Raw genomic sequence first — 25,133 nt, forward strand, 5'->3', positions numbered from 1 at the left:
AAGGGCGAAAATTCCCACGTAAATTATTCACAAAAAAAAAACGTTAATAGAGCTATGTGTATAGATTAGCGCTCACTAACTTTTGGGGAAGCGTGGGGTTAGCTAAAATGAAAAATTAATTTCAGTAAAGGAATTTTTTTTTCTTTTAACCTTTTGAACTTTGGCCATTCACCATATACTCTACACTCAACAGTAATGATACAGGACGTCGCAATTAATGTTGGGGCATTTATATATTATACTACAATTATATATTATACAAACAATATATATTCATTCATTCATTACATTCATTTTTAATTCATTACTTTGACGTAATGTTTCCCAATAACAAGTGAATAACACACATAAACAACACGTAATCCCTCTCACTCAGTCAGAAAGTGTAGTACGAGATGGAAACATAAGTGAAGTAGAATTAAAGACACCAAACAAATTATTCTATCATCTGATGATGCATGAAAGATCGAAACTAGTCAGTGATACAATAAACCTACGTGCTACAACGCATAAACTCAATGATAATTCACTTAAAGCTTTCACGAAAAACTGATCGCATAAAATTTTCTCTCTATTTTGGACAAACAATAAACCATTTTATTATGGAAATGAAGGAAATTCTCCATGCATGAAATATCTACTGGCTTTATGAATGAAATGAATTATCAAGGTCCTGAGAGATTTGTATAGAGTAAGGTAATAATTACTTTATTATTACCAAAGAAAAATTGGCGAAGAATGAATGGATTAGATGACAGTTGATTTTTTAGGAGAAAATTATTAGAACCGTGAGAACTGCAAAGATGTCACCAGAATTGCGGACACAATAAATCAGCTTTTAAATGGAAAAAAATAAGCATTAACCCTAGTTTAGCATGCATATAAGCATAAAACGTATAATGCTGACAAACTTTGTTAAAAGATGAAGAAATAAGAAGATATTATAAGCACATTATGCTTAAAACTAACTTAGGGGGCGGGGGATTAGCTTAAACTCTATGTATCCAAACTCTTAAATTTATCAAGTTAACCATATAGGAAGGTAATATTGTAAAATAGTTTCAAAGCAGCTTTAACGAGAGTCAACATTAGCCTAAATATCACATAATTTATCCGCCAAAATATAACTACCAACTTAGACTTAAACAGCGTTAAAATATTTAAATTTTAAACAAAGGACATTCGAAAGCCTAATACTTGAGAAGAGTTTTCAACTAGCAATAATCACACCTCAGGAGGAGGCCTTCATTGGCTACGATATTGTCACTGCTAAACCTGTGAAAGCTAATATGTATTACAGGGTTCGATTTCCGGTCTTAGGCCTTGGATTTTATAGAATGGTTAACAAAAGAAATTTACAGTAAAATATGTTTGCTAGTCGCCTCCGTCCACGACACCTAATTGGTAGTTGGACGTAAAGCCTACTTGAAAAAATAGGCGATTACTTTACTTTACTAGAGAAGAAGTTTTGTGAAATGCTTAAATTCCAAACGAATAGTCTGCTATGGACTCACTCTGAGGTGCAGGTTATGGAAGCTTAAGTTACAACTCAGACACAATTCACAATATTTTTGAATTGACCTGATAAGAACCAATAGCTCATAACAGCCTGGCTGTCCGAGAAAACCACGATCCAAGACTAAATACCAAAAATTCCATACTACTCTCTCGACTAGCTCTAATACTCCTCGCCGACTGAATCGCCAGTGGCTCCGCGACTTCCTTGTAGTCTGAAGAACTAAATCTCTCCTACTCATATTCTCCTCCTCCAATTCTCCTCTCTCCTATAGAGAGTGCTACCGCTGGGTAGTTTCTCTCCTCCTGCTCTCCTCCCGCACCAGTTCATCATACTCTTCATATTTACTTATTATATACTGTATACAGATTGTAAATTACAAAATAAATTAAAAAAAAGAAAGTTTTTTAAATACGTAATTTATACATTTTTCAAAAAATAAAGTTAACATTTTTTAAGGACTGTCTGGCGGAGAGGGTGGAAATAGTAACGATTAGAAGGGGCAATTAGATCGAGGACAGTTTACAAATTACGTAAATAATTTAAATTTCAACTTAAACCATCATAAATGCCATATTTTAATACAAGGTTTAATAAATAAAGCTTAATATTAGAGCTAATAAAACTGTTTATCTCAAATATTTTAAAGTCTGCTTTAGATTAAAACATCTAAGCAGCAAGGAATTCCAAATGACATTACGCTGGCAAAGAAGGCTCGGCCAATGCCCTTTTTACAACTGGTGTATTCCTGATCATTTATTATTTTATTTATTTACTTTTACATATATATGTATACATACACCTACTTTTATTTAATAGATATTGTAAAACAGAAATATATATTCATCGTCACGTATGAATTTAGGTTTTTTTTTTTTTAAATAAAGGCACTGGTCCCCGCAGTTAATGTGTTTCTATCCAACCTAAATGTACTTTGACCTTTATCTTACCACCACTACCAGTTGATCATTTAGACAACAACGTTGTAATGTTAGCTTGCATTAATTAATTCTAATTAAGGTGCTAAAACAGGTGCCAGCACACGGTAGCATCTAAACTAGTAACAACACCCAGGTTGTTTCGCCTGTACCATTAGAATTACAAAATTATCAATTACGTTTTGAGGCACTTATAGCCCCAACCTTTATTACAATATCTGCCAGCCAACTAATTCACTAATGCATTTTCCTATCCACCGGCTATTCAGGAGTATCCTCCAGTCTAAATAATAGAACTGATATGAATAAATTGAGTTCACTTCTCAATTTTAAGTTATCCACTTCGATAAGTGAGTTGATTGGGATGCAAAATGAGACAACAATAACTTCAGTGCCACTTTATAGGAGTAAATTTTGGCATTATTTTGGAAAATTTCACAAAAAAAAACTGGAATTACCACAAAGGACACCAAAAAAGCGTCCAGAAAGGTAAGATTGCCGAATTAAGGAATATCTATTAGGTAGGATGTACTAGAATTTAGCAAGCCATTTCCCGGTGACAGAAGCGATCGAAAGCCTGAGCAATATCTGTGAAAAATACCCGCGGACAATAATTCTATCCAGGTTGAGATTACAACCCCAACGCGATGGCATGGCAATGCGGAAACACCAATTTGATAGGACGGATAATTCAACTGATTCAAGTAAAAAATAAAATCTAAAAAAAATAAAAATTGAAACATAAGCTATAAAAAAATCATAATGCATTCTTCATATCTGGGACAACTGATGCATTAATGTAACAGGGTAAACGGTTTTTGGTCGGAGGGCATCGCAGTAAATCAAGTAATGTGCCAGTGAATCACATACTAGAATGTAGGTCACTTCGGCCGTTTCCTTCTTCAAAACACAAATAAAGGAAATTAAATTTCTCAGGCTGATTTCTGGTTAAAATAAACTATTTCTTTTAATTATTCAACATTAAATATTTGTAAGACTCTAATGCAATAAGTACGAGGGTCGTTTGAAAAGTCCGTGCAAAGTCAGAGAGATAGCACTACTGGCGCGTATCGAGGTTATGTTTAGTTAGTAGCATCTCTTGGAAGAACACACACCAAGTTTCAGCCAGATCGGTCTATTTCTTTGTGTTTGGCATTCGTTTGAATCGAGGAAGTCGAGTGATTTTCAAAAAATGGACGAAAAAGAATTTCGTGTGTTGATTAAACACTACTTTATGAAAGGCAAAACGCCTCAGGAGACTAAAGAGAAGCTTGATAAACATTATGGTGACTCTGCACCTTCGATTAGAACAGTTTATAAGTTTCAAAATTTTCGGAGTGGCCATATGGGCACAAGTGACGCTGAACGTTCTGGACGCCCTGTTGAGGTTACTACTCCAGAAATCATTGATAAAATCCATGATATGGTGATGGATGACAGAAGAGTGAAGGTGCGTGAGATTGCTAGTGCTGTGGGCATCTCGAATGAACGGGTACATAATATTTTGCATCAACATTTGGACATGACAAAGCTATCCGCAAGATGGGTGCCGCGATTGCTCACGCTTGACCAAAAACGAAATCTTGTGAAATGTTGCAAGGACGGTTTGCAGCTGTTCCAGAAGAATCCGCAGGACTTTAAGCGTCGTTTCGTCACTGTGGATGAAACATGGATACATCACTACACTCCTGAGACCAAAGAACAATCTAAACAATGGGTTACCAAGGGGAAATCTGCACCTTCGGCCGGAAAGATTATGGCGACTGTCTTTTGGGATTCGCAAGGAATAATCCTCATCGACTATCTGGAAAAGGGTAAAACTATTACAGGTGCATATTATTCATCGTTATTGGACCGTTTGAAAACCGAGCTACAAGAAAAACGCCCACGATTGGCCCACAAAAAAGTCCTTTTCCATCACGACAACGCACCAGCTCACACCTCAGCAGTTGTGGTCGCAAAATTAATGGAAATAGGGTTCCAACTCGTTTCACATCCCCCCTATTCTCCAGATTTGGCTCCCTCGGACTACTATTTGTTCCCCAATATGAAGAAATGGCTGGCGGGAAAAAGATTTTATTCAAACGAGGAGGTGATTGCAGAAACGAATGGCTATTCTTCAGACTTGGACAAATCCTATTATTTGGAAGGGATCAACAAACTAGAGCAGCGTTGGACGAAGTGTATAAGCCTAAAAGGAGACTATGTTGAAAAATAAAAAAGGTTTACCCCCAAAAAATAAGTAGTTTTTATTTTTGCACGCACTTTTCAAACGACCCTCGTAAATCTTCTAATTTATAGTGTTGGCACGAGTGTTGAAGAAGAAAAGTTACGGCACGGTAATATCTTGGCGGATATAGGAACTGTCGGTCTGTCAGAGACGTCAAGGTAGGTCGTCTAGTATGATAGAGGAAGGGAGATTTTGTATTAGAGGTACAGAACAAAAAGAGGAGGGAGTTGTGAAATATCTTAAATTTAGGTGTTGTAATAACTGATGTGTTTTTTTTTCTATTTAATTTAAGGCGCTACAAAATATAAGGTAATTAGCGCCTGGAACTTTTTCCCAATGCGCTGCTCGGGACACTAAAGATCCTGTTGTTTTAGTCTAGCATGTAGCCACCTAACTGGCCACTTATCAATGTGCATGCCAAGATTTTGTGTACCAAATGAAAAGCTTGGAATAAAATTATTAAATCCACGAATGTGCATGAACAATTATGCTTATGCATTTTCATAGCACTGATTTGAAACTCTCTACATAACTCATGCACAAACCACTTTATTTAATTAAATGCATGTTCTGTCTGAGTATTTTTAAAATTTTTCTCACAGCATAATAAAGTCTAGATTAATGTTTGTTCAAAAATAATTGTCAAATCCTAAATTACAAATGTTGATGAGCAATACTAAATTTGATTTTCTTTTAATTCAATTCATAAGAATAAAAATGTTTCACTAGATAGATTCTACTAGGGTCTACCGTGACCCAATGGATTTATTGAGGCTCCCAATACTCTAGAGCTCACTCTCCAGGCCCGTCTGTTTAATCAGACTCTTAATTCTGGAGAGCAACTCCTGAGTAAAGCTCTGAGACTTTAATTTTTCCCTCCCCGAGAAGTAACATCCTTAGCCAGGCAAGCCCCTCGCACTGACACAACACGTGCAGTGCAGTTTCCTCCTCCTCCTGACAGAACCTACAATGGCTATCATCTGCCAGGCCCACGTAATGCATGTGTTTTCTGTGCCTGCAGTGGCCGGTTAATAGGCCTACAATTAATCCTTACAGTCACACGGCCAGATTAAATCTGCAGTCAGCCTTTGGCGGAGAGCCCATAATGAACTTCTTCGCCTGGCTCTGCCCAATTGGTGACCAACCACCACTCCTGAGTCCTCCTCTGCACCCATAGCTTGATGGCCGCACTCTTAAGACTCCAGAATAGGAGACCCCAAAATAGGGCTCCAGTCCAGCGAATTTCATTTCAGCGTCTTCGCGGGCCAACAATTCTACTTCTTTTGTTTCCCATATAACCTGAATGATCGGTACCATCTCAAGAAAAACCTTATTTTGGTCATTTATTTCTATCAGGGCACTCTGACAGTCCTTGAATTGACCTGATAAGAACCAATAGCTCTTACAGCAGCCTGGCTGCCCATGAAAATTAAGAACCTTCGATTTCACTAACAATCTTATATTCATATACAAGTTATTCATCTACCTGTATTCAGACCATCTAAGCCATTACTTTTAGAAATTATTTAAAAACCAAAAACTGAAAAAGCGAATACAATAAAGCGAACAGTAGGCGTAATGACGTTCGATAAAATCAGGCCTTCTGGGGGTGAGTAGATTTGACAACAATCGATTGGAGTCAGTACGTAAACAACACAGAATTCACCAACCACTGCTGGTCGTTTTATTTTGCGAAATTTATCAGAGAAAATGTTGCTCACGTTATTAAAAGAGCACCGGAACATAAACGGCGCAAACATAAAATATAATATAATATTAATAACGTTATGTATTAACGATCTAATCATTTTAATTCATTATATTTATCGTACTCTAAAACAAAAATAAAAATGGGTTCTTCATTCCCATCGATTTAACAGTCAACAAAACGTAGAAATCGATTTGTTATCGTTTAACTAAACACTCTTGAAATTGTTGACTTTTGTTTGAAGTTTGTTTCTGACTGTAAAATCTTAAATTTGTTTCGGTTGCTCTGTTCTTTTTTTTTTTTGTTACAGGGTGTTCTCCCGTTACTAAGGCAACACTGATCACCAGCGGTCAGCGAGAAAAATCTAAGGTATGGTAGCTGGATTTGAACCCGGGATCTCCAGATGTTAATCCAGTAGTTAATCAAGTAAAGTGTTATTGGGCTGTATTAACCAGTTAAGCGTGTTTGACGTGTATACTCGTTGTGAAAAATATAAAATTGCCATTAACTATAAAAAATCGAAATTTTAATAAAATACAATAAGAATATTATTTGGTGGGATGTTTCCTTTATTTTACCAATGGAACTGCCTAGTATTTTATACGGAGGGAGGTCAGCCAATAAGAGGTTGGTACATGTTTGGTCTCCGCATTAGAGATTGGGAATTACTCACACAAATAGAAGCTCTCAACCCTTGTGGAATGCCCGTTTTTACCTTAAATAGAGATTCAGACCTCAGTACGAGCATTTTGTACAGAATTCAAAGCTCTTTTCTTCCTTGTAAAAGCTCTTGCTTCCCTAGTTAACTAGGCAATGCATACGTGAAGCGGTGCAAGATTTTTTGAATCAGCACAGAAAGCTCTGTAATCTCAAGCTTCAGAAATTGCTGAAAAAGTGCTTGCAGTGACTTTTACGACGTTGTAAACTTTTGGTTGTTTTGCCCTGCGTTCGACGTGTATACACGTCATTGTCTGATTTTAATTCCGCACACTGTGGGGGGTCTTTTTAAAACTAAATTCCGCGCTTAACTGGTTAAAAACAAGATTTTTTCTTTTTCTCCTTTTAAATACCCCTCTGTGGCATTATTTTGGGTAGAAATAGTGAAACTTTAAAGATTTATAATTGCATTGGAATAATGCAAACTTGCAGAGCGATCAAATTGAGTTGAAGAATTATAGGACAAACCGTTCTAAGAATCGTGGTGAATGTTTATACAACAACCATAACGGGACAAGAGCTATGTGTGCGTAATTGTGAAGAAGAACCAATAAGTGTACCAGAAGTGAAAGGCTAGTTAGTATAAAACGGTTCTCAAGTAGGTAATAAGTGGTTATAACACTACAATCATAACATTTATTGTTAATATAAAGTATCCGCAAACGACATTAGCTAACATTGTTCTTCCCTTATTTTTTTTAAAAATATCAGCTATCACCCTAGCTTTTACAATCATTCAATAAAATTATATTTCTACATCAGCAAAATATTTACTAGAAAGTTTAATTAAATTATCAAAAAATATTTTTATTTTTTTTAAATCATTTATTTAGTTACAATCACCGCATTTTGCGTTATAAGCAACAATGATAAAAATAAATAACATACACACATATCAGAGTGGAGAAGTTACCCAGCGGTAACACTCCAAAAACATTCTACATTCTACTGACTCTCTTCATCAGAGAGGAGATCGCAAGGCCACCTGTCTTTTAAGACTGTCCTAGAAGTGTTGTCTGGAAATGTTCTGGAAGATAGATGTTGTACAAGTGGATTGTGATGAGATTGAAGGTTAAGATGGAATTTTCTGTATCGTGTTTCAGCAACTTGTGTGACGAAAGGAAATGGTTCAAGTCTGTGTGAATGGTTTGATTGGTGACGTAGAAAGGAGCGTTTACTATAGAGCAGAAGAATTTTAGACTGCAAGGACTGAATCCTTTGCAGATTTGAGCGTTTTGTTGACCACCCACAGTTCGATGCCATAAGCCCAGACTAGCTTTAATATACTTACAATATATAAGTCTTTTGTTGTCCAGAGTGAGTTTTGATCTGTTGTCGAGTGGTCTTTTCAGTTATCGGAAACGTCTGTTGAGATCTGTTCTCTTAGGTCGAGTATGAGGGTTCCATGAAAGTCTTCTGTCAAGGTAAAGCCCAAGGTAGCGGGCTACGTTGACTACTAAAGGAATAAGGTAAAGGAATAAGGTTGTAAAAGACAGGAGGAAGAGTGATGCGTCGAAGAGTGAAGGTAATATTTTGAGATTTTGTTTCGTTCAGTTTGAAAGCCCATTTTTTGAACCGTTTTTCTAAGGAGGTGAGGTGAGACTGAAGGTTTCTATGAGCTGTTATTGGATCTTTGTTAGTAGATAAGATGGCAGTACAAAAATATTAAATAATAAAAGTGGTAAGTCTTTAAATTTTTATAGAAGAAAAAATCATCTAAAGAAGGTATAAGGTTTCAGTCGAAACAGATGAAAGATTAAATTAGAACACGGATATAACTGCACGACGTCAACATAAAATAAATGTCACAGATAGTACTACTCAAGGTAAGCATTTTTTCATTCACTCTACTTCTTCAGATCCTCTTTAAAATCATTTTTCATCACTCAAGATCCAAGCGAAGTTATAGGCATGGTCTAAAAACCATAAGTTAAACAAAAAAATGAAAAAAATAAGTATTTAACGAGAAACATATGGTATCATAAAAACACAAGTCAGTCATAAACAAACAACCCAACTGTTATAACTAGGACACGTAAACAGTCGACATTTGGGTTTCGGTTGACTGTTTAGAATAGGAAAAAGAAGAGGAGAGAGCCAAATGGTCGCCCGGTTACCTAAGGGTGCCAGCAAGCTCGGAGCACATCTGCAGCCTAATGCTGGTTGGTTTGTAAGCCTATTTTAAGGTAACCCTAAGAAGAAGAGCAAGGAATATCAGCGGGCTGTTACCTGATTGAAAATCTGCATAACCACCATTGTGATTGTCCTATCAAACTCGAATATCTACAGAGTCTAGCGTGCTCTTGGAGCCAGGTTAATCGAAAGTAAGCGGTTAAGTCTTATGAAGGATTCAAAATGTGGTAAAAGATCTGTTGGGTTGGATAGTGGTGTTAGATAAATCTGTTTGGTGTAGAGATTTCCACTGTATTTATGTTTCTGACCTACTGTAACCGCTCTAACTTGTTGGCTCTTTAATTAAATTATCTTGGGAAATTTTGAGGTGTGGTCAGATAAAATTTAAAGACAAATTTCTTTATTCCCACCAAGTTTCGGTAAATTTATTATCTTCTTCAGGGTCTTTACAAAGGAATGATACATTAATTTAAATACAAACTGAGCAAATAAAAAGTGAAACAATATAATAATAATAACAATAGAAGGAAGGGATTAGCTATGCGGTTAGCGTATTGGATCCCCACGCAGAGGTCCCGGGTTTGAATCCAGACGAGAGAACACTGTCTGGAGGCCGGAAGAGCCCTGAATAAAGCTCCGGGCGCCAATAACCTTAGATGTTGACGCGCCTTAAATATTAAAAAAAGAAATAAATAAAAATTAGAATAAAGATTGAAAATTGAACATGTCCAAGAAATAATACTAATAAAGTGGCAATTTTTTAAATAATATTAGTGTTCAACCGAAATAATCTTTTCGCGGCGCCCCCTCCTTTTAAATTTTCGCGCTATGCTTTTCCCGCGTTTTGGTTCCCACCAAACTTCTGTAGCCTCGCATCTTGTAACTTTCATAGTGTTTTCACTTCTGTCTTTCCAGGCTACAGTGCACCAGCGTTCATCGGCAAGAAGAGGGAGCAACAACCGCTTTCCTGTATCCTTTACATCACACTTCTCTTCAGCATCAGTTTTTCTCCATCTACATCTGCAGGGGTTGTCTCGGTGTCTTTTGTTTGCCCTCTTTATGGCCCCCTGGCCCTTCCGGCCTTGACCCCACTTGGTGTTCAACCTTGTCTTTATGGTGGTGGGGCTTACGCACTAAGCGCACTAGAGATTAACCCTCTCTAAAACTCTCGCGTTATCCGCTTCTGGGTTTAGGCGTCTTCGCGCGCCTACATTAGAAAATGACTTTCATTATAAAATTTGTGAAGGTAAACGTTAAAGTACGATCATTATAACCGTTGAGGTGGGATCGAATTCCAAAACATCATTCTTAATCTATCTCTAATGATGGTTGAATGTCTGAAATCCTGTCAGGGATACAATAAACTTATTTAGCTACGAACGAATAATATCAAATAAATAATGCTTGAAAATAAGGCGCTTTTACACTTCCTTTAACCAAACTTTGGGAACAAAGAGAAATAAGAAGATACGCTGTTTAAAACTGGTACCTCTTTGTACACACCGATCTACTGTAATAAGGGGTGACGTCGTCAAGGAAGTTATGCGTACAATATGCGCTGTTTGAACAGAAGAACAAGTTCTATTGTTTCAAAAAAAAGGGGGGGGGGACACGTGCTTTGCCATTAGACAGACTGGCAGACAAAAAGTGCAAAACGTGAAGCGAGTGACATAATATTAGATAGAGAGGGGAGTATCTTCACTAGAGGAGAAGATGAGAATGCTTGTTATGTTTGAAAGCCATGCAATACAATGTGCGCTGTTCACATTAACAATCCACTTATCATCTATTAGGGGGTTCAACTAGATAAGAGGTAACACGTGCCAACAATACTGGCGGCGCTAGAGGGGAGATGAGAGAGAGACAAAAAGAGCGTGTGGCCACACGTTGAAGAGGGAAACAGGAACATCGATCTTGCCGCATAAGGTTACTCTTTGAAAAAGGTATTCCAGACGGGAGAGAGCCATCCACAATGAACGAATCCCCTAAATATTTCCCAGACTATAGACAACTTAGAGAAAGAAGAAAGAAATTATGGGCCAATTTCAGTCATTATTTTCAGCTAACTTTTCGACCTAGATCATTTTCAGGGCCACGGATTATTTAATGGCGGTCAGAAGAAAGTTTAAAGTTGGTATCCGTGTATTCAGGCCTTACCCCTTATCATTTTGGGAACACTTTATCTGGTCTGATGAATCTAAATTTGAGTTTGATGAATCAAAAGTAAAGGAAAAGAGTATGATGTAGGCCATCAGATCGCCTAAAAAAAACAAAATGTTCAATCGATTGTTAAGCGCGGTTCGATTATGATTTGGGGCTGTTTCCCCCCCCCCAAAAATGTTGGGAAATTGGTTAAAATCGATGGTAGAATGATTAGCGTTATTTATAATATTTTAAATAGAATAGAAATAGTAGAAAAGATGTACTTGGGATCGTTTATCTTCCAGAAAGATAAGGACTCTAAGCAAACTTCCAATGTGGCATCCAAATTTTTTACTGGAAAAACTCGAATGGCCACCACAGTCACCAAATATTAATCTCTGGACGATTTTAGATGAACACATCCCTTTAAGTACCCGTACCAACAAAGAATCTTTTTGGGAAGCAGTAGAACAAAAATGGTATAATCTTCCAATAAATATATTAGAAAACTTAGTTAACAGTAAACCAAAGAGGCTACAAGCAGTTATAAAGTTCCTACAAATTAGTAAAATTAACAAACTGTTCAAATATATTTGGTTAAATAATCAAAAAATATTAAATTAAACTTAATTTTGTCCACCCAATTTTTTTATTTGTTTAATGTTTTAAAAACGTATTAACTTCCATGTCTTTATATTCTGTTCTTATGCCATTTATTACTTTGCAAGATACAGATATTTAAAAAATATTTATGTTTCAAAATACTGTTCCGTTTTCTTATAATGATGATGTTCCTTGTATAATTTACCTTTTAAACATTCTTTTGTCAGCCATTGTATTTTACAGTAACAGATTATAATGTACTTTTATGCAACTTTTATTTTTTTGCGAAATAAAATGGACCCCACTAAATGCCCTGCTAGCTAAATATGCTGGGATCTGATGCGTGCTTTATTTTTGTTATCCCAGGTGGGGCTTAGCCTCCAGTTACCATTTAGTAGATGCGTGCAGAATGGTATAGTAATCCCCAAAATAAACAAAAAAACGTTTTAGGAAGAAATGCACAGATTCCAAGTGATTGTTTGATTCGATTAGCTTTTTCTTAAAGTTGGCGAACTCTAAGAATTGTTTTTTGTGAGCATTGTCTTTGAAGTTACATTTATTTCTTTTGTAATTTTTTTTATTTTTGTTCTTTAATAAGTAATGCCGCATCTTCAATCATGAATTGTCACCAATAAAGAACGGTGCTTTTGAGAAATAAAGTGGTAAATTATTCATTTTGAAAGTAGAAGGACATTTGAATTGTAAAAATGATTCTCTAAAGAATTACTTTGTTGCAAAAAAAAATGAAAATATCAATTCATATTTTTAAATAATTGAAACAGGAATAAACTATTCAATTGAACAAAAGAAATGCGCCCTTTCATTTGCAAATAGCATTTCTTAATGAACAACTTAAAATATTTTGCCATAAACAGAATGTCTCCAGTTTGGTACGACTTATGAACCGAACTGGCATGAGTTTCGAATAAAAAGGGGGCCTCTCAAAACTTGTTTTTGAAAATTTAATTCGATCACAATTTCCTCACTACTATTGGAAGGAATTCTGGGCATAATTACTTTTCAACTATGCTGACAACACCGTCGTTTTGCTCTTCAAATTTAAATGCTGCCACATCTATCCGAAACCATAAATACCACAAATCACCGATGGAGAATCACAGATTTAACCACCCAGAATCAAAATACATGGTGTTCACAATTAAATTGAAGAAAATCTTTCACCGCTTTACCATCAACCAAGCCAGTTGTGAATCAATTGATATATCTCTGAATTTATTTGCACAAACGACTCTCTTGGGACCTCCCCAAAGTACACTAAAACGGTGTGACTGTAACTTTAGGTACAAAATGTTAAAACAAAGATTCTATAGACACGCTAAGCAAACACTAACCAATAAAAGAAAACCTAAAAAAGCCAAGCTAGCTTGCATATGGATTTATGGATTCGAACTACACGCAACAGCTAACCGATCCTAAATCTCCTTCGAGTACAAATTCCTCTCCAATCCAGAATTCTAAGAAGAAGATTAAATGGTTCTTTCATTTTTACGCCAGCAGCCTATACAATCCATACCGATCTAAATATTCCGTTCGAACCCAATCTTAAGCTCAATCTCCCTATACTAAATTCCATGGCCAATTATATTCCCACTACAATCGAACTAATCCGTTCCGTTTCTTCCAGACCATTCCTATCTAACTCTCCACGTCGATGGCCCCATGAACTGCAAAGTGCTTAGGTAGGTTGGTCATATACCTCTGGATAGCTAATGCATGCATACGTATGTAGTTTGTGCGTATTATACATGTATATTTTGTATGAAGGTATGTATTATCAAAATTATCATTTTTGGTTTTTGTATTATATAAAGTCGCAAATCAATTTAAAATGAGAAACTGAATATAAAATAAAAAATATATTAAACGAAGGTATTTTCCAATTTAATTAAAATTCTTTTATCTGTCCCACCTAGAAAAGTATTGAACTTAGGTGTTTAGAACGAGCGCCATAATTCAACCCCATCGAGAGGAATTAATTTTCCCAATTATTGCCGACTTTTCTTTCATATCTTCCCCCCTTATTAGAAAATAAAATGGTCAGGGCTGCTCAGAAGTGGAAACGAAATACAGTTGTGAGAAAGACAGCGAGATACTGCGCCGAATATATCCTTCCTCTTCGACGCCTCGTATTGTCACGCTGTTCCCTTTCTTATCTGCTATCTGCACCCCTCAGCAGCAGAAACCTCGATAAAGTGGCAATACTTTCCCTAAGTACACCTTCATCCACATTATTTAAGCATTTCGAAAAATAAAAAACGAAGTTTAAAGATTAATAACCAAAGTGATGACAAATTTACAAGGAAGAGCTATATAAGGACATGAGGATTTTCAACATCACGTAGTTGTTAGCAATCTGTTTATAACATTCACGTACGTACAAACAGATTATGAACACAATAAAATCTTTATTTAAACATTAAAAATATTTCTGAGACACAAAAATAGAAAAATCTTATTATCTTCTTATCTAAAAAAAAATGACATAATTTTTATTGTAGCTGCCAGTAATGATAAGGGCTGGTATCTTCTGAATAAAAACGAGCGTTTTACCGTCGTACAACTTCAGGACACAACATCAAAGCATTGCTTAAACATGCTTGCCTTGATGTTGTGTCCTGGCAAATATGAGTTCAATTCTTTACTTTAGTAATAACTTACAAATTATTTGTGCAAAAATAAAAGTAAGTGCTTCGCGAAACTACTGTTTTTCAAACAAAAAAATTATAGTGAAATTTTGCCAACTTAAAAAGAAATTAAAGATTAGAAGTTGAGGTAGATGTTAACGGGTCAAAAAAAAAGTTTACTTGAGTAGACTATGTATTTACAAAGTGTTTATATAACATTTCTGGAAAAGACGGACTCTGTCGGAGGCAACAAAAAAGGCCGAAGGTATCTAAAGAACCGAACGTAAGTACCTTTTCAGAAAGAACGGAAATGTCGATAAAGAAGTTTTTTTTATCTGTGGTACCGAGCGGTTCGTATAACTGGGCTAGAACCAATAAGTTACACATTTAAACTATTGCAGGTCAAATTTATTTACAATTATTCTATTTTTCTAATGTCTCGTCTTACCTAATTAAGAAACTGAACTTAAACAAAAATTACAACAGCATCAAGTAAATGTGTTTCATAACACAAGATCAGGATTATTTGAGTGGAGAAGGCACCCAGTGGTGTCGCGAACACTTATTATATTGCTCTCACGATAAGAGTAGATCGCTAGGCCATCTTCTACTCAATCTCCCTCGAGGATTACCTGGAAAAGCGGTAGAAGATAGGTGTTCTATTGGAGGAATCAGGATGAAGTGCTATAGAGGAATGAAATCTGAGAAAATGAATTTTTGCAACATCTTTTTACAAAAGGGATTTTGAGTTCGTTTTGAGGCAAAGTGAGTTTAGTTTTAAAAAAAAGAAAACTATTCGAAGTATTTTTGACTTTAATGTACTGGATATCCAGAGAGCTGGAACGATTAGTCGATGCCGTATGACCAAAAAGAACGCAGTATAGAGAGTCTTTAGTTATTTAGGTTGAGTTTCGATCGTTTTTCAAGTAGTTCTTGCGAGAAGTTTTATAGCGTTGGTTAGTTTCTTTATATTTTCAGTCTAGTTTGGGTGGGATTCCATGCCACCCGTTTGTCTAGGTACAGTCCAAGGTAGCGTACTTTGTCCACAGTTCGTAGTGGAGTTTCGTTCTTGAAGATGACTCTCTAGATTTTTCGTTCAAGTTAAAATTTTATATATTTTGATTTATGAAATGTTGTTAGTTTTGATTTGCCAATAGTAAGAAGTTGGATCTTGTAGGTGCGATTGAAGACCCCTTGTAACGGTTAGAAGATCGGAGGAATGAGGAGATAAGATTGCAGTATCATAAACGAAAGGATGGTATTCGGATGCTGAGGTATATCTGCAATATATGAGGAACACCTAGGATGCTGCCCTGGGGAATACCAGCTCTGGGGATAGACGGATATCAGAATCAGCTGCTCCACAGTTGTCCACTTCTGCAGTGGTCTTAGTGTATCGCATGCTAGTATAAATCTTAATACAAATCACTAAAATTTAGAGCTACTATAAATTCCAAAATCCTAACTCAGTATAACCTTAGCCAGAGATTTAATATTGTATGAATGACCTATCAAAAAAAAAAAAAAAAAAAAAAAAAAAAAAACACTGCGTTCCCAAAGGAGGTATTAAATCTATTCTAGAAGAGGAACGCGGAAGTTATGTTTCCCATGGACGTATTCACTTAAATAATGAAAACAGGTCGAGAATGCAAGGAGAAGACAAATGAAACCCAGCAATACGGCTGGGAGAAATATGGCCGAAAAATCCTTCTCTATAAAAATCTCTTCTTACACATACACAAACAGACAAAGTGAGAGAGAATGTGGGCCAGCATGAAGGAAGTCTTCACGAGCATAAAGCAGATATGGGTTGCATAGTTAGTTTACCTAATTGACTTGTTAATTACGGCTAGAAGTTCTCACAGAATATCTTTTTTTTGGTCCCTCTCTCCCAAAAACAGAACAAACGGATATAGCACAGTTCAGCAAACTAATTATTATTATTTTTTAAATACCACCCATTACAATTAACCACCCAACCTAGTTCACATCTCTTGTTTTAGTGAAGAAACAAAAAAAAAAACTAGAATACTCCCACTTCTTCAAAGTAACAGTAATGGTGTCTTGTTTAAAATGGTCATCTAGGTAAAGATAATGTCTATTCAACCTACAAGAACACTTTCCAGCAAATCGGACAGGGCTCCGTTCTAGCTGGGCACAATCAAGTCGGTCAAGTGTTATCTCAAGGTGATTGACGCCCTCATGGACCTTACTAAACTTCAGCATAACTTTTATCTGTTTCATCTTCGGGGAACGTTACTACAGTTGGCCTTATCAAATCCATTATTTTTCAATAAATCCTCTTTTTTTTTAAAAAAAAATAAATTCACTTGGCCCCGTTCTCTACACAGTATACACATCAGACATACCTGTACAACCCTCTACACTACTCTGTACATGTGCAGACGACACAGCCATACTAGCCACAAGTACACATCCTACATCAGCTTCATACAAGTTATAGGACACACTTACATAAAATAGAATCCTGGGCAAGGAAGTGGAGGATTAAAATTAACCCACAGAAATGCCAGTATGCCACGTTTTCTCTCCGGCGGGGCTCCTGTCCACCTGTCCTCTTCAACAGATCTGGTGCACTATCTTGGGTTCTAAATAGTCAAAAGACTCACGTGGAACCCACAAACTAGACTTAAAAGACAAGCAATGACGAAACGTGCGAAACTGCTTTACAGACTACTTGGACGACGCTCTAAATTGCCCATTGAACTCAAACGATTAATATACAACACTAGCCTCAAACCTATGTGGACTTACGGACTAGAGCTGTGGGGTTCAGCTGAACCTACAAATATACGGACTGCACAGACATTTCAGTCAAAACTCCTCCGACAGATAGTTGACGCACCTTTCTACGGTGACTAACCTCACTCTTCACCACGACCTCAACATTCCCTTCATAGACCAACTCGCCAAGACTAAATACCAAAAGTTCCATACTGCTCTCTCGACTAGCTCTAATCCTCTTGTACAGTCTCTCGCCTTCTCTGACATCCTTAGCAATCCTACTCGCCGACTGAATCGCCAGTGGCCCCGCGTCTTCCTTACTGTCTAAGAACTAAACATCATTATTCTCCTCTCTCTCCTCTCTCCTCCTCGTATTCTCCTCTTCACATTACCCTCTCTCATACAGAGAGTGCTACCGCAGGGTAGCTTCTCTCCTCCTGCTCTTCCCGCACCAGTTCATCTCATTCACCTCCTATTTATTTATTGAATATATTTATACAGATTGTAAATTACAAAATAAATAAATAAATGCATTTGATGATTAAAAAGCCAAAGTTTGCCTTAAAAGCTGCTCTGGGCAATAAATAAAAACAATATTAGCAATAAAAATCCAGTAATAGCACTCCGCTTAAGAAATCTGGTAGCTTTACTCCCATATATGCGTTCCAGTAAATCTCGAGCCCATTAGTAGAAGGTAACTTGAAAGACGGACAAATAGAGCATTGTCCTATCAGTGTTTAGCCAAGAAATTAGTAAGTTTTCTTTTTCATTTTGGTTCTAATAAAACACTTTTATACGTTATGAAAAGAGACTAGCGCCTCGAATATTACTGGAGTAGTTTATCCGATTGAAATATTTACTAATTTAATTGATAAGAGAGAAGGGATTAGATCGGTGGTCAGCGTACGCCAAGATCCTGGGTTCGAATCCAGATGCTTGCTAGCAGCTCACTGTCCGGTAATGGATAGTGTTGTCTGTAATAAGAGAACACTGTTTGGAGGCCAGTAAAGCACTGAAGAAGAAAACTCCGGGAGCCAAGGACCTCAGATGTTGACTTGAGTTAAATAATGGAATTGAAAATAAAAATAAACGAATAAATCCTAATCCGCTATTATCCAAACTTACTGCATTGCCCGGAAATACTCCTAGACGTGGTTGAAGCGTCGGTGGCCACGCGATCTTCTCAATGAAGTAAGCGGCAGTGCACAATAGTGAACTGTACTTCTTTAGGAGTTTTACCAATGGTAAATTCTTTCCTCTTGCTATTCATGCTTAGAAATAGAGTAGAAATAGAAAACGAGGCGATAACTACGCCCCACGGCACTGCAGCCACAAGAGACTTATTGTGCCAGCCACCTTTTTGGATCTAGTAGACGAGACCTCCCCTTCTAAGAAGGTTGAGGACTTTCCCTACTAGTTCCTTCAGCGCTACAATCTCCTTTGGCCTCAGAATTCCAAAGATATCTTAGCGCAACCTCTCGATTGCAACACAATCGAACAACAAGTGAGAAGTCGTTTCCTCCTCTTCCTGACACAATCTGCTTAAAGGTTCCGAGCTGATAAAACCCCCCACCTTGTACAGGTGCTTTCTGAACCTACCATGCCCCAGAGTATTCTGATTTCTGCCCAAGTCTAGAGTCTCTTTAGCTCTTTGTTTACACAACAAGGGCACAATACTCTTAACGTGTTTAACACCAGGCAGCTTCACCCAGTTCTTGTTCATGTTCTCTCCAGATCCAATCTCTGAGAGCCTCACGAACTGCAACCTTGGTGATCCGTAGGACAGGTTCCTGGCCGATGAAAGAGGAGTATTAGCTCTGTTCCTGGCCTGCTGATCGGCTGTTTCATTCCCCCTTAATCCCCACATAACCCGTCCCCATTTCAAGCCGAACTTTATTGTGCCCAACCAGTTGTTCCTAGGCATTTTTCCCAAACAAGGGAAGAGGTAGTTCTGAAGGAAGCAAGGGCCTTCAAAGCATCTTGGCTGTCCCGAAAATATGCAAATCTCCCTATTTCTAAGATTCATTCGCAGGTTTTCCTCAGCACGTTTTAATGGGAAAGACCTCGGCCTGAATGGCGGTGGAGTATCTCCCAAGAGCTCTTTCAATAAGTATCTCAGGTTTAACCCCATACTCATGTATATATTATGTATCATGTTGTATCAGCTTCACTTATTGCAGAAATATAATGCAGTGAAAATAAAAAATAAATAGATAAAAAACTTCTCTATTCTGTTCCAATTTGAAGTTCCTCAAAACGAATATTTTGGGTAACACTCAATTACCAAAATTTGATACCACCTCAATACTTTCCTTACCAACAAAAGACAGTAAACAAAAAAAATGATAAAATGAATTTTCATGAAAAAGTACTTGAACAAAGCAGACAAAAGTTCCGTGTATCTGAATAATGTAATTAACAATAGACTGATTGCCATTGATGAAAACCTGATTAGAAATCCTATTATAAATGCGGAAGTAAGACAAAAAACCGAAGAAAACTGAAGAATGGCCACATAACCAAGGCGGTGGTGGTGGTTGGTAATAAGGAACATTATGGTCAGCCATATAGAAGTGGTTCACCTTGAAAGGACACAACAAAAGCACTGAAAGAAGAGAGAAAGAAAACCTTGTTCATCCAAAAAGAACGATTTGCCTCAAAGTGTTGGGACAATATGGTACTTGGTGGGGAAGAACTATTGTATCCTGGAGACAGGCCGCCTGATTGATACTAAAACGCTCAGACAAAGGAGCAGCTTGATGTGTTCACTCTAAAATAGACTTGAACCACTTTCTACTTTGCTGGTACAGTTAGAAGAACTTGCTGTACAATTTATCTTTAAGCAACAAACTCGGATTATCAGTTAAAGGGGAACATCATTTAAAGAATAAATGCAATTATAAAATAAAATCATAATTAAGTGGTTACGAGTGCAGTGCTGGATATTGCTGATTTTACCCCAAACCATTTTCGGACTTTCACTCATCGTCAGAGGTGATTATCAGCCCTAAGCCAACGCAAATACACTTAATGTACATTTAATCTCTTTAACTTATTGCAGCACTAGCTGTACAGTTGTGAAATATTTTTTAAAAAAATAAATAAAATAAATTATAAAGTCGGTGCTTACTACGACACCTGTTAGATCATTATACGTTAAGCCTGCCAAAATAGGCGATTACTTTACTATGTAAATATATAGAACTAGAACAAAGGGCTGTTCAGTGCCTGACGGTATTCTAGAAAGAGAAGCGGAGCTAGATGGTCTACATATAATATATCCGCATACTTGCAGGATTTATTTATTTATTATTATTGCAACAAAGAGCGGCTCCTCCTCAAGGAGGAAGGAACCAGACAGGTAATCCAAAATGCTGATTGTACCCCGGCTATTCCTCAGCTCCTAAGAGGCACCGGGGATTCAAAACCAACAAATCCGGCTAAAAATTGTCAGATATCAATACTAAAAACGTTTCCACGTTATGTGGTAGAAAGGAAACGAATGTTTGACGACATACACAGGTATTTAGATGCACCATTTCGCTACGAAGACATAATATTCTCCACCAACATATATGTGCTTAATTCTATAGCAGAGCTAGCAATGAAATATGAATGTATTTAAAAGTTATAGAATGAATGGAAGAAAATGATTAGTGAAGGATTACGTGATTTTAATTTCGGTTAAGCTATAAGGATGGCAGGAATATAGAGTACTGATCCATCCATTAGTTGTAAGGTTTATGTAAATAGTTGTATATAGTAGAGGGATGAATGAGTGAAGCGAAAGTATTTATAAGTAAGAATGGAGAGTGAGTGATATTCTAGTGATAATCAACTAGACGATGCTGGCTGTATGGCGAAAGCCAATGCCAAAAAAGAAAACAAAACAAAAATACTAAAAACGAATAAAAGTGACAACAGGGCACTACGGAGCATGGCGACTCAATCACCCAGTGCTCTGAATAAACCTAAAGATTACCAGATGTCACAAATCTCCGGGTAGAGAAATATTTAACATCCAGAAGACGAGGAATCTAGTTCTAGAATAGACTGGACACAACTCTACAAAGTGCCGCACAGTCTCATTGGACTCACCACAGCCAGCGCAAATTTGCGACTGGGTAAGGCCGCATTTAAAAAGATGGTTTCGCAAAATTCGCATGTCCACACAACACCTGAACCAAACTGGCGGATCTGTTGAAGCCAACTACAGCCTTTTTTTTTAGACCGGCCAAGAATTTCCTTAGTTTGATAGCAATCAGCTCGTAAATCAGCAGTAAAATGAAATTTTAATTAGATTTATTATTTTAAAAAATAACTCACCACACACTTAAGACTTATTATCAGTCATAATAACTAATATGTAGAGACTGAATGCACTAGAAACAGTTCATGAGCCCAACTCACCTGTAAAATAACAAAAATATTTCCATCAGTTTTCAATAATATTATTAAAACAAAAAACATATTATTGAGAAAAATATAAAAAAAACATTTGAACTTCTAAGATAACAACAATAAAAGACATTCGGTGAAACTTGGGAATATAGCCTCATCACTTGGTTGATTGGCCAGGTGATAACGCGGCTTAAGAACAGAGTTTCAGCATGAGTAATACCATGCTGACCGACAGAAGGTTCTAGATTTATGTAAAAGGTAAGCTATATGGAAACTGTAAAGAGCTTTGATAACTTGTATGCTTGCAATTCAATTAATTGTACAAAGTTATCACTACGAGAGTCGTTTGAAAAGTCCGTGCAAAGTCAGAGAGATAGCACTACTGGCGCGTATCGAGGTTATGTTTAGTTAGTAGCATCTCTTGGAAGAACACACACCAAGTTTCAGCCAGATCGGTCTATTTCTTTGTGTTTGGCATTCGTTTGAATCGAGGAAGTCGAGTGATTTTCAAAAAATGGACGAAAAAGAATTTCGTGTGTTGATTAAACACTACTTTATGAAAGGCAAAACGCCTCAGGAGACTAAAGAGAAGCTTGATAAACATTATGGTGACTCTGCACCTTCGATTAGAACAGTTTATAAGTGGTTTCAAAATTTTCGGAGTGGCCATATGGGCACAAGTTACGCTGAACGTTCTGGACGCCCTGTTGAGGTTACTACTCCAGAAATCATTGATAAAATCCATGATATGGTGATGGATGATAGAAGAGTGAAAGTGCGTGAGATTGCTAGTGCTGTGGGCATCTCGAATGAACGGCTACATAATATTTTGCATCAACATTTGGACATGACAAAGCTATCCGCTTGACCAAAAACGAAATCGTGTGAAGTGTTGCAAGGACGGTTTGCAGCTGTTCCAGAAGAATCCGCAGGACTTTAAGCGTCGTTTCGTCACTGTGGATGAAACATGGATACATCACTACACTCCTGAGACCAAAGAACAATCTAAACAATGGGTTACCAAGGGGGAATCTGCGCCAAAAAAGGCGAAGACCGTTCCTTCGGCCGGAAAGATTATGGCGACTGTGTTTTGGGATTCGCAAGGAATAATCCTCATCTACTATCTGGAAAAGAGTAAAACTATTACAGGTGCATATCATTCATCGTTATTGGACCGTTTGAAAACCGAGCTACAAGAAAAACGCACACGATTGGCCCACAAAAAAGTCCTTTTCCATCACGACAACGCACCAGCTCACACCTCAGCAGTTGTGGTCGCAAAATTAATGGAAATAGGGTTCCAACTCGTTTCACATCCCACCTATTCTCCAGACTTGGCTCCCTCGGACTACTATTTCTTCCCCAATATGAAGAAATGGCTGGCGGGAAAAAGATTTTATTCAAACGAGGAGGTGATTGCAGAAACGAATGGCTATTTTTCAGACTTGGACAAATCCTATTATTCGGAAGGGATCAACAAACTAGAGCAGCGTTGGACGAAGTGTATAAGCCTAAAAGGAGACTATGTTGAAAAATAAAAAAGGTTTACCCCAAAAAATTAAGTAGTTTTTATTTTTGCACACACTTTTCAAACGACCCTCGTACTGTAACTATAACTTTATAGTGTGTTGATGATTCAATCTCTGAAAATGGATAAAAATCCAAAAACGGTTAGGAAAAAAAAAATAAAAGTCAATATGAGTCATCAACTGCATCACCAAAAATTGCCAAAATTGGAAGACTGGCTTCTGGCTTTTATGGATTCATTCCATTTGCTTCTAATTTTCTAGACTTTAAAGTATGTTTTTTTTCCACAGCATGAATTTTTATATTAGCTGTTAGTGGACTTAATATATTACAATTTATATTAAGGAATCAATTTAGCGAGGAATCGGTCCAGAACAAAAAAACAACTCCTTCTTTTTGCCAACGTTTCGGCAAATTTATAGCCCTCTTCAGGGCCTGCATATTACAAATAAAACAAATACTAACAATTTAGAATATTGAACCGACAGGTCAACAAATCTAATATATTAATACGTCTTATTAAAACTATAAGAAATGAAAAATTTATAATCATTAGAGCTTACTATTGTGGCTAAGCGGGTTGGTTGAGTTACTGAATAATTATAATTTTTCATTTCTTATAGTTTTAATTTGTTTTATTGTTTATAATCATTAATTATAGTTTGTATTTGTTTTATTTCTAATGTCCAGGCCCTGAAGAAGGCAATTTTGCCGAAACGTTGGAAGGAGTTGTTTTTTGTTCTGAACAGATTCCTCGTTAAATTGAATCCTTAATATTTTTTTCATAAATAAATGATTTTCAGATAAAAACCAGAGGAAAGAAGTTCATTTTATAATTGTCAAACCTGTAATAATTATTTTTTTCATAAAACCTCTAAGATAAAATAAAAAATCTGCATTAAATAAAGTGCATAATTCTCGATAAGTGTTTACACGTTTTCCCTAACTTGCAACGCTGCATGTAAAAATAAATGTTCACATTAGTTTGAACAAATATTTTTTCCAAAGAAATTTTTTTCTGGTATACAAACCATTTGCTTACAAACCTATGTACATTAATTGTAATAAAATGCAGTGAAAGAAATATCGAGTGGTCCATACAAGATGTAATTTAAATAGTTTCATTTATTTAGACAAGAATATATATGATACTAGTGAAATTGTGGAGATATTAAAAGCAAACAATGAGATTGCCCAAGCGAACTAACTAGAGTGTAAAAATAATTCTGTCGAATTTCCTACATTTAATTAATACTATAAATTCTTCAATTGAAGAGCTTGGTGCAAAAAAAAGTTATCTAGTTTTTTAAAATTTTTAGTAGGGACAAAAACTAAATATTCTATAAGATGTATTCCTTATGTTGTGTCTGCTGTAAGGATTAGTTAACATATTGTGATGGGGTCATTTGGGGCTCAATTTGAACTTTCTAGGACATTTTTTAAGCTTGCTATAAGCAAAAGTTATTTTGCAGCTAAAACTCTTTTTGTGCACCAAAATCATAATTTTCAGTAAAACTTCGAGTAGATATTAAGTACTTTAGTCAACAGATTTCTTGTTTTTGAGCTTTTAAGTGGCATTTTGTGTCTTGTCGAAGCGAATGTTAGATATATTATTATGCCTGTCAAAAAGAAAAATAATAATATCTACCTAATATAAACATTAAATAAACCTAATGAAAAAATTTTTTTTTGATTGATGGCGTCATCTTTTCTGTTTGGAGCAAAAGAAAGTTATCTGCAGTAGAAAACTCATTTTTGCTCCAAATCTAACCTAGGTTAAAGAATAAAGACTCGTTTATGCACCAAAAGATGTAGAATTGAACATACA

The 25,133-nt window shown here is 36.5% G+C and overlaps 1 protein-coding gene and 1 non-coding gene across 5 annotated transcripts in view; both read right to left on the reverse strand.

Moving 5' to 3' along the window:
• The window catches only part of Oatp30B (Organic anion transporting polypeptide 30B), a 235,110-nt gene that overhangs the window by 149,387 nt on the left and 60,590 nt on the right, over window positions 1-25,133 (reverse strand). The gene's annotated exons all lie outside the window — the stretch shown is intronic.
• LOC141459037 (U4 spliceosomal RNA) lies at window positions 1,140-1,277 on the reverse strand. The gene has a single exon (XR_012461368.1). It is a non-coding gene; the product is annotated as a U4 spliceosomal RNA (small nuclear RNA).

This window comes from Rhodnius prolixus, unplaced genomic scaffold, assembly GCF_049639745.1.
Source record: "Rhodnius prolixus isolate KJV_2025 unplaced genomic scaffold, Rpr scaffold_5, whole genome shotgun sequence".
NCBI lineage: Eukaryota > Metazoa > Arthropoda > Insecta > Hemiptera > Reduviidae > Rhodnius > Rhodnius prolixus.